At 41.8% G+C, this 18,400-nt stretch overlaps 1 protein-coding gene across 11 annotated transcripts in view; it reads right to left on the bottom strand.

Moving 5' to 3' along the window:
* Positions 1-13,569, bottom strand: part of ADD1 (adducin 1) — a 60,709-nt gene extending 47,140 nt beyond the window's left edge. For 10 of the 11 annotated variants that reach the window (XM_083861119.1, XM_083861127.1, XM_083861124.1 and 7 more), the window contains exon 1: positions 13,446-13,569. The gene's annotated coding sequence lies outside the window, so the exon portion shown is untranslated. Of the gene's footprint in view, positions 1-13,221; positions 13,344-13,445 lie in introns of those variants that run through there. The other variant, XM_083861122.1, reaches the window with a different exon arrangement.
* Between the last annotated feature and the right edge of the window lie 4,831 nt (positions 13,570-18,400).

Raw genomic sequence — 18,400 nt, 5'->3', positions numbered from 1 at the left:
GGATAAGACAGAATTTGACTTTTTAAGTGCGTAAACATAATATATGTAAAAAAATCTTACAGAAATCCCCTGTGTAAGGCAATCCAGATTTTTAAACCTTTTTCTGACCTTACTGGATCAACATATTTTTCTATTTATTTCAGTTTTTCTCATCTGTCTCCTCCAAACTAAACCAACTTTCATTTTCTCTTCTTTGTCATACTTGCCCACTATTTTATTTCCATGAGTACCAGACACTACAGAATTTCATAAATACATTGGCTAACAATAGACAGATAATACTTCATTTCCTCCCTTTTAATCTCCTGAACCCCATCAACATTGATAAAAGTCAGACTATTTTATGAAGATATCCAATGACCCACAATAGCTCTCCTCCAAGTCTGAAGCAAGCTCTACAAGACTCATGTCAAATTAACTTGTTTCCATTTTCCAGAACTTTCATAAACAAGGAAGAAATTGATGGCAACGAAAGCCAACCCACCCACTGTCCAGTCACTGCACTGAGTCTCCCTGTTCCAAATCAGTTCTGTGCAGGTGCTACAGACCCCACTCCCCCGGCAGCCACATCTCAACACCCTTTCACAGGGACCCTGATCTAAACCAACAAGTCTTGGAAAGGATAAACACACGCTCCTCTCTGGGGGAAGAGAGGGAAATTAGATTTGTCTGATTTATCCTCCAAAGACCAAACTGCATAGCAACATGCATCTTCACTTTACAAAACAGTTAAGATCTTATGTGTTTGTGAGGCACAGTGTCAACATGGAAAATTACCTCTAAGAACAGCTACTTCAAAAAAAAAAAAAGGCACCAGCTAACAAGACACAATATTAAAAAAAGAAGTTGACATCGCTCTCGTGAAATAAGAGACCAAAATGCCAGATCTAAACACGCTGCTGAAAATACAAATTATCCCAACACTGACTGCATCCCTCTCAGAACCAGCTATAGCATAGGCCACAACTGCAGGGAATGCTATTCTAGGCCACACAATAAATAAAAGATTATTTCAATTTAAGACAACTGAGCAATACTCAAGTTTTACCATGACAAATCCAATACAGTCTAATTGAAAAACATACTTCAAGAATAAAAAGTCAAGATAATCACCTTGTACAGTTTTCTTACTGCACACACATTAATACATTCTTTCAAAATGCCAGTATTCATAAACAAAATCTCCTCATTAGAAGAGCCTTGAGATGACATCTGCTAAGTCATCCAAACTCCTGAGTAACAGTTCCGGACTTCAGGGGTTTTTTTAATACATGAGACTTTCTCTAGTCCACACCTGTTCCACAATAAATGACAAGACAAAGTCTAAATAATGAAACAGGTTAAATGCAATTTAGTCAATATTCACAAAACAATGAACACTTACTCAAGCTTTAAAGTATTAACTATTATTTAACTGTCAATCAATGTTCTCCCAAAATTGTATTTAGGGAAAAAACTTAGCTAACACTAACACTTAAACATGAGCAAAGTACCATTTAAGTAATTGATGTTATACCCATGTAATTATTTACCATTCATACTAATCATTATATGTGAATACAGCAATTTAAAAGGATAAGATCTGGTTCTAAGTCTTCTACATTAGTTTTGAAAACACTAGAATACTGTTAAATTTATGAATAAAGAAAAATCATTTTAGCACACAGAGAGGGCTAGACACTGCTTTGGTAATTATTTAGACCAAAAAATCAACAGGAAATTCAACTAACAGCTGAAGGGAAGTCAATAAAACACATTAAGCACAGTCAGGAAGGAACCTTTCAAACATCATTAAATCTCTAACCTGTCCTATCCAAACTACTTTCCATGCTTGAACTTCCTTCCTAAAATGAAGCTTTCTAGATGAACATTTAGAACAAATAAGTAAGAGAGATAGAGAAGAGAAAAGTACAAAGCAGTTACTGTATTTCTGCACATATAAAACCCACATCCAGTGATACAAGCTACTGATATAGATGAAATAATTGCACAAATGAGTGTTTACAAGTTCCCTCCTGGGTCTGAAATACCTCAGCAGGAATTAAATCATGATTTAACATGTCTTAACAATTGAATAAATTAGAAAAATATTGCAACCTCAGGCAACATTAATTTCTCAATTTGCCAATTAGTGTCATTCTGTCAGGGAGAGCACAGTAGAACTTTTCTTTGTCAAGTCTCCTTTAAAACCATCAGTTTCTAAAAGGTGGAGATACACGACAGTCTCTCAGTGCAATCAAAAGCACAATGCTTCCTCAAAAAGTAATATTCCAAATTTATTAGATAGACAATACACAGGAGCAACAGGGCAACAGACAGCAACAAGGTACAGAGTGTTTTCACCACATCAACCTTTATCCTGCACCAATGGGAGCGATTTTTGAGCAGCTCAAAGGAGAATTCTCAGAGAAACATGAAGACAATGACACAGCCATACAAGTGCTGTGGGCAGCTCCCTTCAAACACACAGAACAGAAAGAGAAGAAAACAATACAGGATTCATTACAAAGTCTGTTGAATTGTGCTGTGTTGACTTGGGGTTTCTTAATGCAAAACTCAATATACAGCCACTAGAAAAAATACAATGTAGCATATTCTATTAAACAATATTTAAAACATCCTACTTGTCTAACACCTATTATCCCCTGATCTAAGCATTTCTATACCTCAGAAAGCAGCTGGTGCACTTGTCCAAGCAAGAGCCCACCCATGTGGCCACTGGTGTCTGGGCACTATCTGGTCAAGTTCTTGTACCATCTTTAGTTAAAGACAGGAGTCATGGGCACAAAGGGATATTCCGGGTCAAGCAGTTCAAACCCCAAGGTAGGGTGGAAACTACATCCCATCTCCTCCTCCTCCCCCTTATATAAGCTAATCAGCTCCACCTTAAAGACAGCCTTATTCCACTGCTCCTAAGGGAAGGCTGGTGCAGGCTCCTATGCCTCTGTTGCTTAGGAACCATCTTTTCTAATTTCCAGATTAGGTTTATTCTTGGATAGTTTATACCCATTTGTTCTTCTACCTCAAGCATAAAAAGCTCTTTTTACCCACCTATGTTGCTTCACTCATTTATATGAGGAGGAACCTCTTCCATGCTTTGTTTCCCCAGATTAAACAAGACACTGTGAGTTTCAGTAATCAGTCCCTGGACCTCTTTTAGTCCAAATGTCTTTTTTACTTGTTGGTGAATTACAGGAATTACATGCAGTTTTTCAGGTAAGCTTTCACCAGTACCAGAAAAAGTCAATACCCCTTTACTTCTTTAAAGAAAAATATTAGCAGGGCAACAACAGCATACTTGTTATCCTAATGCTGATCTCCATTGGTAACTCTGATAGGTTTGCCATCCTGAAGTGTTAAAATTCTTTTAATGCTCTTTAAACAACTCCTTTTCCTACTGGTCATGTCTTCAGGTCTCAACTTTGTTTTGTGCAAAACCTTCTTTTGTATTGGCGATGACTAACATCTGACTAAGAACATGAGATTGGCATGAGAAGTAGCAATGGATAAATTACTTTAATCATCAAATTTGATCCTGACAAATTCCACTACTTACACAGTTCCAATATATCTTCCACTGGTCATCAAGTTCTGTCCATACTTGACCCATCCTGTCACCATTCACATCAGTTGTCACAAAAACATCCCTCCAGTTTTTACATGGACTCATATTGCACATTAAATGACTTCTAAGCTACAAGAGGTCAGCTCTAATTGTGTATCCTCTCCAAGAAGTCAAGGATCTTACAAAAAAGAGGTGTGAGATTTCTCTGACAAATCTTCCTGTTAGGAGCTGTATCACTTCATATCCTTTTCATCTTACCTCCACACAAACAGCTTTTCATTCTAAATTTAAACAAATCTCTGTATATTAAGGTGACACTAATAATGCAATTACTATCCCAAATCACCTTTTCCTCTTTATGTTGTGAGTACTTTCACTGTTCTCCAGCCATCCAATACCCTTCTGCCTTGCCATTTAATAACAATTCTTGCAACTGAGCCTCTAATTACACACATCACCTACTTCAAAATTGTAGAGTAAATGTTACATAGTTCCACTAACCTGCACCCTGCAAGCTGGGCTTCATCTTCATGGAAATCATCTTTATAACTTCACTTCAGTATGATTTATGTTCAAAATGTCTTCACTGAAAATTAAAGGCAAACTTTCCATGTAGTCTTTCTCAAGTATCTAAATTATTTTTAGTCTTATTTCATTACCTCCATGCTTCCTGACAAGACACATGAAGAGTCTTCATCAGGTTTGCTGCTTACTCCTGATGCTCCTTTTCAATTTGCTATCAAACCTGCTATATCTTGGATCTCCACTTTTTTCTACATGGAAAAAAATCAAAATTTACTAAGAGCACAAATATTTTATACAGTTGCCAGAATCCCCTGCATTTATTGCTGCATCAGAAGTTCAGCCATGCCAGAAGTAGCCGAGAGCACCTCATCAAATAAGCCGTGAACACTGCTGCAAACCAGAACTGCAGTAACATTTAGATGCTAAACTACTCATGGACTTTGCAGTTTGAATGTTCACTTCTGCAGTTACGGCTGTAAACAGCTTTTCACGACACTCAGACACATTTGTGTCTCTTTGCTTTAGTTGAGCTTTTTTTTTCTTGTTTTTACCCTAAACAATGTTTGTTTAAAACATGAAAAAAAAAATAATGCCGCAATGTCTTTCGAGAGCTAGAAAAAGGAAAGATAAGTTAAAATTGCTTAATTTCAGCTTCACCTCGAATGAGACAGCAAAAAAAAAAAGGCAACAAGAAAACCTGAATTATCAATACTTTGGCTGGAGAACAGACTGCACAGCTATTACAAAACTTACTTGGGGGAAAGAGGGGGGGAAAAAAGGTCCACAGAAACAAGGTTCCAATTTAGGATTACCATAGCAACAGAGAGGAGGGAGGGGAAAATTACTAGATTACTCTCTCAGATCAAACTCTTGAAAGAACAAATTTAGATTTGAGTTTCAGTCAAATTAACTGAATTCATCCTATTCATTAACGACAAACACATCTAATTAAGGACTAAATTAAACAAGCAAAAACTGTAGTACAAGAAACAAAGTAGCAAACACATTTCAGACTCAATTGCCTCACCTTTTCCTTCTACCATAAAATATATATTTGGTATCACAACAGGTCTTCATACCAGTAGCCAATAACAATTATTTAGGAAGATTACTAGTTGTGATTAAAGGTCTGCAAAGAAAAAGGCATTTGAAATCTGCCTCATTCTTGTTTAGTGACCCAAGTAGCTACACTAAGGAAAATGGGCAATAATATGCCCCCTTTTGACTCGGGGGTGTAATGAATTTCTGAAAATACAGTTGGCACAGAACTAACCACTGTGAGGACAGTAGTGACCCCAAAAATCAGGGAATGTAGAAATAAGCTTAAGCTCCTCAAAAAGGTGATATTCTGAAAAACAAACCCAGGATAACCTAAGTAACTAATTACTCACATACTTTTAAATTGTGCCATTTTTAACATTCTTAGTGTTTTGCAGTTGTTTTACTAAATACTTAAATACAAAATGGACACACACGCTTAAGTTAATGACTAATTTAAAAAGCAAGAACAACAGAAGTCTCTGTCTTTTGGGGACAGCAGCTATCTCAATGCTTTAACCCACTCACATTAGATAGGATCCCAAACCCACTGAACCTGCAGTTGAAGTGGCAAATGCAGCTACAAAGGTTTAATTTTGACATTGTGAGCTTTGCTTGAGGTGTGGAGAGTTGTGTCCCCACTTTAGTGGTAAATATTGACCCGTAAAGACTCTAAGCCTCAGGCAACTCTTCCACCAGCCAGAACGTTCAATTAATAAGGCTGCCCTCATAATTTGCAAGAGTGCCTAAGTGCAGCTCTCCTGGCTGACATTCAGATTTTGAGCCTGTTTCCCAGCCTTCTGTTCAGCACTGCTGGCTCTGGCTGACCCGCTGCCAGAAGGCTCTTTATTGTCTGGGGCTGGGCAGGCCAGAGGACACTTGGAGAGACAACCTTCTTCCAAGCTGTGCAGCAAACTGCTCACTGTGTTCCCTGCTCCTGGCTCCTCCCCAGGATTCTGCAGTGAGGGAAAATAGGAGGATACTGGAAGGATTATCATTCCACTGGTGTGAAGAATGGGCACAGGCACCTTCACTGGCCTTTCTGTCCTTAAACCACCATCTCCATTAACAGACTGGAACAGAGTCAAAGTGTCCCAGTCAACAACAAAGACTATGGAATCTAGAAAGGGACATCCCACCTGCCAAAACGGCCACCCCATGCTGCCATCACTAATTCTCCTGCCAGGAGAGAGGCAAGAAACTTGGTATAAGATGGTCCATATAACTCAGCAGAGTCAAGATCAGTGCAAGTTCTAAGGCAGATTGAAAGCAATGTGTAAAACCACACAGACAGACAACACTGAGTTACAACCAGCAACAGAATTAATGAACAACAGGACGGTCATCTCTGAGTCCAAGGCATAGAAACCCACCCACCAACCTTCCCTGATACGTAAGAGATGAAACAGCTTTCCTCTGGATTAAGGATTGATATCTTGCATCCCTCTCCATCATGTATGATTTACTTGCTTTGGGAAAGCTCTGAAGAATTTACTAACTTTTTACCAAAATCACCATATAACTAAACAGGGGAAAAGTCATATATTTATATGTACAGCTGAGATCTAAGTAAACATCTAAGATCACTATTAATTTATTTTTTCTGCCTATTCATAAATTCAAAACCACTTTAATACTGTACCATAAACATTCTACATACCCAATTAAGTTTTAACTATATACTTCTGGCCACCAACACTTAATGAAAAATAATTTACAAAAACAAACACCATATTATCCTTAATTCACTTATAAATGACATAAATTTATTTTTAAATATTTCTAAGTTATCAGTTATAACTGAAATCACCAGAATATCTTTGAAGATTCACCATTCACCAATAAATTTTACTCTGAGCCCAAAAGGGTGGGGGAAAAAACCAACAAAACAAACCCCAAACCCCCCACTCTTTGCTGTGTACTAGTAGACTTAAAAATACTATCCACAGTAAGGAAAGAAAATTTACTTTGGAATCAAAATAGAATCTTGTACTTTACACTGAATCTGTTATTCAAATCATATGGAAATTTGAAGTGACATTTAAAAATAAAGTGACACATTAGCTGGGTAAAATTTTACCTGAAAATCATGGAAACCATGGAATTTCAGTTACTTTCCAGTAACTGAAAACAACTAGAAAAAAATGACAAAATTAATGAAACATTATTTGCTACCAACTGAATTCTCATATGCTTTCCTCTTCATCCTTTTTAAGTTCTCATGTTCCCCCCTACATCTCATGTGAGTCCAGTGCTCCCTCCTCCCCCTGTCTGAGCACTTTCACCAGGGCTGGCCAAGCAAGTGGCAAAAACCACTTGGACTGGATCAGATCTAACCTGACGGGCTGGTAGGTGTGACACCTACACAGCCACACAGTCCTGCTTCCAGAACTAACCAGGAGCCATGCCCCTCTCTCAGCAGGGGCACTGTTAGAACCCTGGAAGCTGCAAATTTCAAGCTTTCTGAGGTGAGAGGTGCTGACCCTCGGGCAAGCACTGCATTTGACTTGAGGCTTTGGAACAAGCTTCCAAGATTGTGTGATAGTGCAAAGAGTGTAAGTGTGTAGTTAGAGTGGTATTGTGTGATCTCACAGAGTGAAAACTTAAGTTTAAGGTTTTAGTATATAGTAATGTGTGTGAGCCAAGATAGAAGATTCAAAGTGTTGTCCAAGTTCTTCTTCACCTTCTTCTTCCGTCGTCTTCACAGATCTGAGTAGCTTTCTCTAACTGGGTGAAAGATGTCTGCATTGCAAACATCAAATACTCACTATTGAATCAAAACCATAAATAATGTAAGTGTCACTTTGGTATTGACTATCTCTTAAATAGCCTTGGTGAAAGTTAGAGGCTTTCCATTTTGCCTCGTTTCTCTAGCTGGCAAGCTGGAGCTCACACTGTAAATCCTGTAAATAGATAAGATATAATAAACAACCAAACCCAAACTCGATTCTATGTTTCCCATGTCTTTCACCCTGCCCTCAGCAGAGACAAAGCACAAATGTAACAGGGCACGAGTCTGGCCATCATCGCTCACTATTGGCTGAAACCTTCTCTGTCTGAAGTCCATTTTCCTGTTAAGTTCAGCTGGATGTAGCTAACAGTTTCAGAAAATGAATAGAAAAATAAAGGAAGTCCCTTTAACACTGGAATACTTTAATTTGTGCTGATTCCAGGTCACCATGCAAAGATTTGCTAGACAAGATCTTTTGGAGAAAAAAAAGCCACGTATACAGCACCTCTCAGTTAATGCACAACAGCAGCAGCAATGTGTTCTTTCAATGAATTTTAGGTGGAATTGATGCTTCACAAGTGTATGTACTTGATAGATTCTCATCAATATTTTGCAGTGACAATACCTAAAGAAATTGCTTCATCAAACTGCTTCAAAACACTAAACTCAGGGTGTGCTTTATCCTTCATCTCCACAGCCAAAATGCACCAACAGTGACTTTCTGCTCAGTCATTTGTAACACACACATAAAACAACACTAAAAGAAAAAAACCCAACACAAAACAGCCAACAGAAAAAAGCAGAGAAGACAGTTTTCTTGGGTCAAGGCTTTTCTGAACACTTTCTGGTTTAATCTGGCATAAGCTCTAATTAAACTGAAATAGTGTATCAGACCTTTCAAGATTCAAGATCTAAAACAAGACAGAAATAAAAAGCATTAAAAAAGCACATTAGAAAATTGTACAAACAAATCAAAAACAACAGCCAAAACCCCTAAGTTTTTATGGCTCCAAGTCAAATTGCCGTTTTTAATCCAAAGTTGCTTTTACTTGCTTAATGATTCCAACCAAAAACCTACATCATCTTTTTTTTTTTGCCTCCTAGTCTTCAGAGCATAATTGTATCACAACATTCATCTATTCATTTGATTTGGAAGTATCAAAAATACCATAAACTGTTACTGATTAACTGCATTTACTACTGTTTCCATGACCTCTTTACAGCATTTCAGCTGGGTGTAGGAAAGGAAAACCAAATCTCAAAACTCTGAAATATTTTACTCCTTATCTTTTCAGACTTCCTGAGTCTAGATCTGAAAATCATTTGTAACATAAGGTACAAAAAACAGTAATTTAGAAAAGACAAAATCCAATACATTAGTCAATTAAAATGCAAAGGAATGTTTGATTTGTCTGAAGGGCACACATATGCCAAATCCCAATTTAAAAGAGCAGCACATAATATCACAGTTTTAAAACTGAACTGAGATCTGCTTTCATCTATGCTAATTTTTAACTAATCTTCAGGTAAAACCATCCAAATAAGTGATAATGAAAAACTCTTTTGATGTCCCACTTGTTAGTGCAACTGAACTGAGTTTGAAAGGCTGATCTTCCACTGGATAACAACTGAATCCAGGCAGAGATCATTCCCCAGAATGCAATCTAATAAGCAAGGTCAAAGGGAGGAAGGAAGGGACTGAAGAAGTTGTTACTCCTGTTCGGCTGCACCTTCAAGGACAACGTTTGCAGTTTCTCTGAAAGGTCAGTCCCAATCCAGCAGCAGCAGCACTCACAGCCTGGTCAGCCCGACAGGGAGCAGTTACCCAAACCCATCTCTGCACTTCACTGGCCCCGAACTGAACAACAGTCAGACTTTGAAATTCCCCAGAGTAGCAGCAATACTTAAACTTATTCAAGTCCAGGACCGTTGGTTGGGATGTGAGACCCGAGTCACCATCTCAGCTCACACCTGATTTGAAAAGCAGCGCTGCTGAAAAGGGCGTTTCCCGGAGTCTCTTCCCCTACAACATTTGCAACTCTCGACCACTAAACTTTCTGAACTGGCACCACCACAGTAAACAACATCCACTGCTGGTGAGGGAAGAAACCAATTACTTGCTTCAATTTGACTAAAGATTATCAAGATAATTCTCAATAAAGAACAGATGCTTACTGAGATGGTAACAGATGTCATCATATATTCCTACAGAACCCTGCTGTTGTATATATGACACTTTAAGGTGAGAGAAAAGGTTGTCACAGAAAAAGGTAATTTTAAAGTAAAAAAATACTACAGATCAAAATCTGTATAACCAGTACTTTTTAAGCATTACTACCTCTAATGAAAAGGTTTCTTCAGGAAAGAAATTGGTTCACATGCTTTATATTTTACAGCTTTCTCTACTGACAGGTTTGTACAGTTACTGCTCTCAGCCCTAGCAAAACCAGAGTATTTTTGAAGAGAAATGCTGAATAAGTAGCAAGCCTAGGTAACATTTTCCCACTCCCCTGAGGAGGCTGATTAAATTATATGAATGAAAACTGCCTAACTTAGGCAATCCAGGGACTTCTACTATTTTAAAAATATACCTGCTTTTGAATCTGTTACTACAGAAGATGCATAACTTTACAGAAGAGCTTCAGACAGGCTCCTCAGCAGATGTGAAATGACCTGCACAATGGAATCAGCAGAGTAAACTTACATTCACATCTGCTCACAATCGCTTTTCAAATATAAAGCACATACCACCCCCAAACATCCTAAGAAATATCCAGCTGCAGTCTGAATTACTGATACAGTGCTGTTTCACAGATCACATTCTGTGGTGCAGCATGGTCCAAGCTCTAATTTAGGAGCCACCAAAGTCAGAAAATCAGCATGTTTTTTTCTGCATGCCCTCATGCCTCAGGTATCTCCACTGCACAGCAAAAGTGACATTGATACAACTCCACTGAAGTAGTGGGCAAGTTTTATTAATATGCATTTTTCCCTCAAAGCAGGACTGGCTCATTTGCACAGAAACAGTTTGGGGTTTACAAATTACTCAGTATTCACCACTACTACAACTCTTTAATAATTATGAGCTATTTCTACCAGTCAGAAAAGCAGTGGGTGCAAGATTTACTGCCTGGGCTCCTCAGGAGGCATTTGTCACATAGAAGTTACATGCATAGTAGCAGTCAACATGCTAAGCAGCCTTCTCCTAGTTTGAGACTTTCAGCTCTATTATTCTATTTACTAACAAAATTGGCTACTTCAAAATTCATTTTTTCCTCCTATACGGAATGTTGGATGAGATTTGCTGAAGGCAGTTCATGCTTTGAAACCACACTTCAAAAACCAAGACTTTGGGCAGAAGTAGTTTTAGCCCAACTTCTGTCAAAGTCTCTCAGTGCTCAAAGGGGTTTCCTCTGCCTGATCCCACCAGATGATCCAATCCCACACACAGAATCCCACACTGGTTTGGGCTGGAAGGAGCCTTAAGGATCATCTAGTTCCAAACCCCCTGCCATGGGCACCTTCCACTAGACCAGGTCACCCAGAGGCCCAGCCCTACACGCAAAATAACGTTTAATATTGAACCTCAAAGAATGAGAAGAGTTGAGTCATTTTCTGTTGGATACATCTAAAAAAACTGTCACAGAAAAATACTGATTCAGTAAATGACCTTCTTCACTCCACAGCATTAGTGAGCCATACTCTAATGAACTTACTGGCACAACATGCCAGCTAAAATACTTCCTTCGGATGAAGCACATTCAGATTTTTCACACTTATAATCATCAACCACAGAAAGAAAATATTCAGTCAACACAACAGTTTTTGGCTAAAAAGCACTATCTCAGCATGAAACTTCATACAGGAAACAGAACTCCAGTAAAACTACAAGACCCTTAAACATACAAACACAGTAATGCACACGTTATCTTGCTCCAGTGAAGATGTAAAACTGGTGAATGACTCTTCCTCAAAACTCTCCTCAGAAAACCACCACGTTTAAATTCTGTGAGGCAAATCATATAGACCATTATAGACCAATATAGACCATTACATCCACTCAAGATTATATCAAATTTGCTGGCACCAAATCTGTTTACTGAATATAAAGAAATACCAAAACCACCTGTTTCAGGAGTCTAGTCCAGAGCTGTATTTTTTCCTCACTTATTACACAAGTGCTCCTAGAAAAATATTTCCTTACTAAGGAATAGAACTGTTACATTATTATATTTAATTAACAAAAATTGAAGCCTATCCTAGAAATTGTTTGTATGCCTTCAAAATAAACTCTTTTGCTCTATAAAAAAAACCAAACAAACAAAAACAAAACAAAATAACAAAACCACGAATTTGTGACAGTTAAGGACTGTCAAGAATTCCACTGGCATATTTGGTCACGTTACAAGGTCCAGAGCCATAAACAGCCTGTCTGCAGGGAGATACCTGTAGCTTTCAGCAGAGCAGAGATGAATTATCCAGCAGCAGTTGCAGTTTGAGAATTCATAAGCTCAGGGTAGACATGTTTTGTAAAGCTCTGTATAAAAACCTAAGTCACAGTGCAAGAAAACTGAATACCTTTGGGGTGTGATAATGTTGTGATCTACAGCAACTTTCCAAAATGCAAAAAATAAAACAAAACCAGCAACGAGCTTACACCACAGAGCTCCAGCAATATCTCCTGAAAGACGCAAATGCGGTGCTATTCCTAGCCCCCATCTCAACACAGCCATGGATATTTTTCCAGCTTGACAGGATTTTCCCCCTCCCTAATTGCTAGTTTTAACTAAAGCCTACATAGATTAAGAATCAACCCTAAAAGCAGCACAGCGAGAGCGCAGCAATTACGTGCAGAAAGGCATGTGACATTTTGTATCAAAAGCAGCCCCTAGAAAGGCTAAAACGTAGATACCCCTTCCAGCAGAGGAAAACAAAACAACTGTCCGTCTGCTGCTGGTGCCCCGCCAAACCCCAACCCCGCACACACACATCCCGAATCCTCCTTCCCTCCTACGTGCTCTGCGGACGATGACTCGGGCTCCCCAAAGCCGCATTCGGGCCCGCACAGCCCGCGGGTTCCGCTCGGGCTGGAGGAAGGGGCAGGTGGAGCCGAAGGGCGGCGGGGGCAGCCGCAGCGCTCGGTGCAATGGAGATTCCAACGCCGAGCGGCCGCTTCCTGCGGCGGCGGCAGCCGGAGCATCCCGGGATGGCACGGGATGGGCACCGGGATCTCCCGGGGCAGGGCAGGGCTGGCAGCGCCCCACGCCCGCGGCTCAGCCCCGCCGCCCATCCCGGCCAGAGCCCCCGGTCCTGCCCCCGCCGCCGCCTCCCCGCTGACCCCGCGCCCGCCGCAGCCGCTCACCGCAGGCAACCTGCGCGCAGATGGTTTTTCCGCACAGCCCGCCACGTTTTGTGGGCAGACACGGCGCCCTCCGCTCCCCTCGGGACTGAACGAGCCGGTTCCCGTGTCTGCGCGCCCGCCGCTCCTCGCCGCCCCCTCCTCCCCTCCCTCCCGCCCCGTAGCGCCCACCCGCCGCCGGCTGCGCCCCTCAGCCTCCTCCGCACCGCCACCGCCGCGGCGCTCACCCGAGGGCAGACGAGAAGGGGCGAGAGCGAAGGGGCCGCGGCGGCCGGTCCCCTGGCGAGGCTGTGGCTGTCCCGGTCCCGCCTCCCGCCGCTCCCGCCGCCCCCTCAGGCACCGAGCGGCCCCCGCCCGACAGGGTGCGGCTTCCCCGGCCCGCAAACCCAACAACGGCAACGCCCATTGGCGGGAGGGCGCCCGCCCGACGAGTAAGCGGCTCTCCCATTGGCGGAGGGGAGCGGGGGGCGAGGGGCGGGGCGGCCGGGCCGCCCCTGGCGGGTCCCGCGGCTCCGGCAGCGGCAGGGGGTCCCCGGGCGGCCGGGAACGGGCTGGGAAGAGCCTTCGGACACGGGGAAAGGGGCTCTTGTGGCGCTGGGCCCCGGCAGAAAGGAGCGGCGCGGCGGCTGGGAAGCTTATCTCAGAGTGGGCCGGGAGATAGGCGCAGGCAGACATCGCTAATCGCCGGGGACGCGCCGCGATAAGGGCTCGTTATCGCTCTGCGGCCCGATCGCTGTCAGCTCAGGGCAAGGCCGGGGCCGTCAGGAGGGCAGGACTGAGGCTGGAGAACCGCCTTGGCCAGGGCTGGAGACACCTGTCACAGCCGAAGGTGTTCAATCCGGGTGTTAAATGCTGGGCTGGCGAGAAGCCGCGGATACATCGAACAGCTGGTACATAGCGGCCTGAGGGGAGCTTTACAAACCTCCTCCTCCGAGCTGAATCCTGCCGAGAGCCGTGTGCTGCTACAGCCCTCGGTTTGTGACAGTCACTGCAAGCACCTACTGTAACGTTAACTTCTTCTCTTACCTATTTTCTGCCCATTTTTACTGTCGTTTCTGTGTTATTTTAATTCTGCTGCTCTACACGTCTGCTTGTTGTATACAATGCTGCCTGCCACGGGACAAATGAAGACTTGAGGAACAAGTTCTCAGAAACAGTAAACCCTTCTCCTCTGCTATCTACAGCCCACATCCCCTAGATATCCATATGTAGGGAAGACCACCGAGTAGAACCTGATGGATTTTAAGATCCATAAACGCCTCCTGTGGAATATGGGAGGAATCTGGTCTGCTCCAACCACCTCCATTGAGGAAACACACTCCCCTTACCTAAAAAAGGCCACAGAGATACACATAAACTTGTCTGTGAATTCAGCCACCAGAAGTGGTGGTTCAGGTGTCGAGTGATGACACAGAATGGTTACAGCACATCTGACAAAAAGGCCCTACTGGACATAGATCTGCCTAATCAAAACCATCCCACAGCTGGACATGTGTTAATGTAATTACTAATGATTAACATTGTGTCTGAACATTTATTTTTTTTTTTTAAGAACTGTTGGCTGTAAGCCTGACGGATAAATGTCATTTCACCTGCCTGGTGCTGAACCCTGCAAACCCAGTGGATGTGTGCACATACATGGCAGCATAGTCCTGTCCCTGCTCTGCACCTGCAGGCTCCAGCCACTGCCCCATGCAGAGTCTTCTCTTTGAGTACTTGTCAAAATACTCCATCTTGGCATCTCTCTTCCTTTCTTTCCCTTTCTCACCAAGGCATTTAACTCGCAGAGCTCACTCTCTTGTCTGGAGAGAATGAATGCATGTTAGAACTAACTCAGCAGAAAAATACTGCTTTGTTTCAAACTTAAAGGGCTTCCTCTCCAGCCCAGTATGTGGCTCTAAGACCAGCAGTGGCAGGAAGGATGTGGATGTTGGGGGCAGCAGCAGTGCCCAGGGCTGGGGGAGGGCAGGGTCATTTCTTTCTCTGGCAGTGCTGGCTCAAAGTGTTTGTGTAACTGCAGGGTGCAGTGACAAGAGCAGCTTGAGCTGATCAAAGGATGCTTTTTGTCAGCTCCTGTTGGCTCTGTGCTGCTGGTGAGTGCTGTTCCTTTATGTTTCTCTTCTGCTGTACTACTCTGTGACCTGCCCAAGGGCACAGGTTCCTACTGTCCCCTTCCAGCTTTCCCCCTGCCCCTTGCATTATCTCCCAGAATCATGAAGCCACTGTTTCACCTGGCTAATCTGAAAGAAAAAAGGCAGGGGGAGGCCATTTTACTGCTGCTGAATCAACCAGCTCCCTCCAAAGGCTGAGAGTGACAGCTGATGTGTGACTGTGTTTATCTTCCCTGTTCAGTTTTTGGCCTGCTCAGGTTCCTGACCTGCCTCTACCCAGCTGCAGGAAGGGCAAGGCTGGTGCAGTGCAAAGGTGGGGTTCCATGGGCAGAAACTCAAGGGAGGGCTCATAAATAGTGACACACATTAAGGCTGTGCTCTGTGCGCTCTGCTGCAGAAAAAAAAAGACAAGACAATCTCAAAAAGCACTTCTGCATTATTTAGGACATGAAGAACTTATCTTTGTTAACTCTTACCAGCTGGGTTTGCAGCGTTACAGTTACAACAAAAAGTACAACATGAACTACACTGTGTTTTTCAGCCTGCAGTATTTGATTCCTTCAAGATTTTGGGCTGCTGGTGAGGGTTCTGGGAAAATGACCAAGGCAAGCTTGTTGCCAATAGGCTTCCACTTGCCATATGCACACCTGCACATGTACTGGAGAATGGTTTTCAAATAATAGTTCTTCTCCTCAGCAGGCTACAGCAGCAGCAGCACTGGGCTCAACTTACATCACAGAGTCTCAAATAAAAGAGTCAATGTGAATGTATTCATTTACAAATTATTTCCATGTGTTTTACTAGATACCAGAAAAATAGTATTGTACAATTATTTTTATGCACCCGATGTCTTTACCTGGCATTAACACTTGTTGTTGCTCAGGTAGCTGGAAGCACTTGTGCTGAGAGAAGCAGAGCACTAGGTTGATGTCCCAATCTGGCATTAGGACACTTTTCCTTTATACAGGATGCACTTACTGCAAATAAGCATTTCCAGGTCAGTTTTCTTACCTGTAAACTGGGACTAATAGTAAGGTAGCAGTAAGGCTATGTTTCTGTCTTGACCTGCTAGAACTGTTCTGACAGTCTGTTGACTGGGCAGGACTTGTTTACCAGCTGTCATCATTTGTCTTCATCCCACACAGACCTACTCCATTTCCCAGAAGTTCTGGAGCCTCCAAATAAAACAATTCCAGTATATGAATTCTCTGTTACTTTTTCCTTGGGCCTTCAAAAGGAGAGTCTTAGCAGCAAAACTTCCTTGTGCCAGCCAAGTAAAAGCCAGCCCCTGGCCAGTCCTACCAGAGCTGGAGTGTTGGGAGGGTGTGTGGGGACAGACACAAATTACCTGTACAAAATACCCCATGAAAAGCCCCCTGAGTGCTGTGTGTCTCACTGGCACCCAGGACTGTGCTGGAAGTGGGACAAGGGAGCTTACACACATGCAGCATTACTATTGAAAAGCTCGTAAGGGATTTGCCTTTGAAGTGATTGAATTTAAATGCCTTTTTCAAAGTTACATAATAGGTTATCTTAATTTCAGCTGTGCATAACACAAGTAACAATACCTCATGGCTTATTTGTAGTATTATTAAAGTTGATCATTGCATGTAAGGTTATGTCTGAAGTACATGAATTCTTATTCTTCAGAGGGAGCTCTTTCTTGTTTGAATTTTACTCATTTATGCAAAGAAGGAGACCATTCCCAAGGGACTGAAAAATAGCACATAGAAACAATTTTAATGTAGGTTTAATAGAAAGATTACATGGAGTAAAAAAGTGTATTCTGGTCTACTTTCATCTCTCTCCACAACCAAAGAAAAACACATCTGAGGTTTGTTTGAGCTGGAAAAAAAATTAAAATTAAGAGAACCAAAACAGCAGGTGGGTGAAAGGGCAGAGCAGCTGGAACAGGCTGATACTAAATGTTGCCAAATTTTATACAATCTTAATCTGAGAGGCCACTTCAGCTTTAAATTCGAAAAATATTGACTTTATGCTCAGGGGAAATTTTTATACATGATTGAGATGAAATGTAAATGGAGCTACATGGTTCCAGCTGGTTAACAGCAGTTGCAGTTAAACAGAACCAAAGGTTCCATTATTGCTTTACACAGAGGCACTCCAGCAACCAACATTCTCTTCTAATGTTACAATATTCTCTGTGAAGGTTAGGGCTTGTTTTTCCAAAATGCTTTTCCAAGTAAAACCAATTAATTTAATTGCAACATCTATGACTTCCTGACTATCATCCACCTTCTAGTTCTACGTTCTCTGCTAGTTGCTTCTATAGGATTCCAGCGTGACTAGAGCAGCTGAAATTGTTTTTAGCTGCTTTGTAATGACATCTTCATCCTTAATAGTAGGAGAAGGAAAAATTTCACTAAAAGAAGTTAGAACTTTTGAGCTAACTTTAGAACTACAAGAAGACTCAAGATGGTGAAACAGAGAAAGGAAAAATATATCAGGGGAAGTTCAAACTAATGAGGAAGGCTGAGAAGCATAAGAAAAATATTTTAAGATAGTTACTATTTAATTATTATATACAGAAGAGAGTTAATTAATCTTGAGAGAAGCTTTGCAATATTAGAATATCAAATTTTTAATTCCCCAAAGTCACATTTAATTTTTAAATGGCACATTTTCAGCAGTACTCCCATGGTTAGGGTGTGGCTGTCATTTTCTTGGAAAAATAAATCAGCATGAATATTAGCACAGTGCAAATTAATGTAAATTAAAGCACAACATAATCGGTGAGGCCTAAAACAGACAGCTTCTGAAGCCACAGCTGGAACACTTTTCTGTCTTGGCCCTGTAATAAAACCCTTCAATAACTTTCCAGGGACAGATTCTCCTGTTTTTCTGTGCTGCTCTGGTGGCCCTTTCACAGCACTGGCCTTCAGTACAGGTGCAAAACTCCAGCCATGCAAAAGGCTGTCCAGGCCAGAATTTCAGTGCACATCAGCCAGTCCAAGAACCAGCTGTGCTGGGATAGTACCCAGCAGGAGCTTGTATGAAGTGGTTGTTAAAAGGCAGAGAAGGTGGTAACTCAAAGAAGGGTTAAATGCTTT

Source organism: Zosterops lateralis (genome assembly GCF_965231275.1).
Source record: "Zosterops lateralis genome assembly, chromosome: 5".
In the NCBI taxonomy this organism is placed as follows: Eukaryota; Metazoa; Chordata; class Aves; order Passeriformes; family Zosteropidae; genus Zosterops; species Zosterops lateralis.
This window is presented reverse-complemented; position numbering and strand designations above follow the sequence as displayed.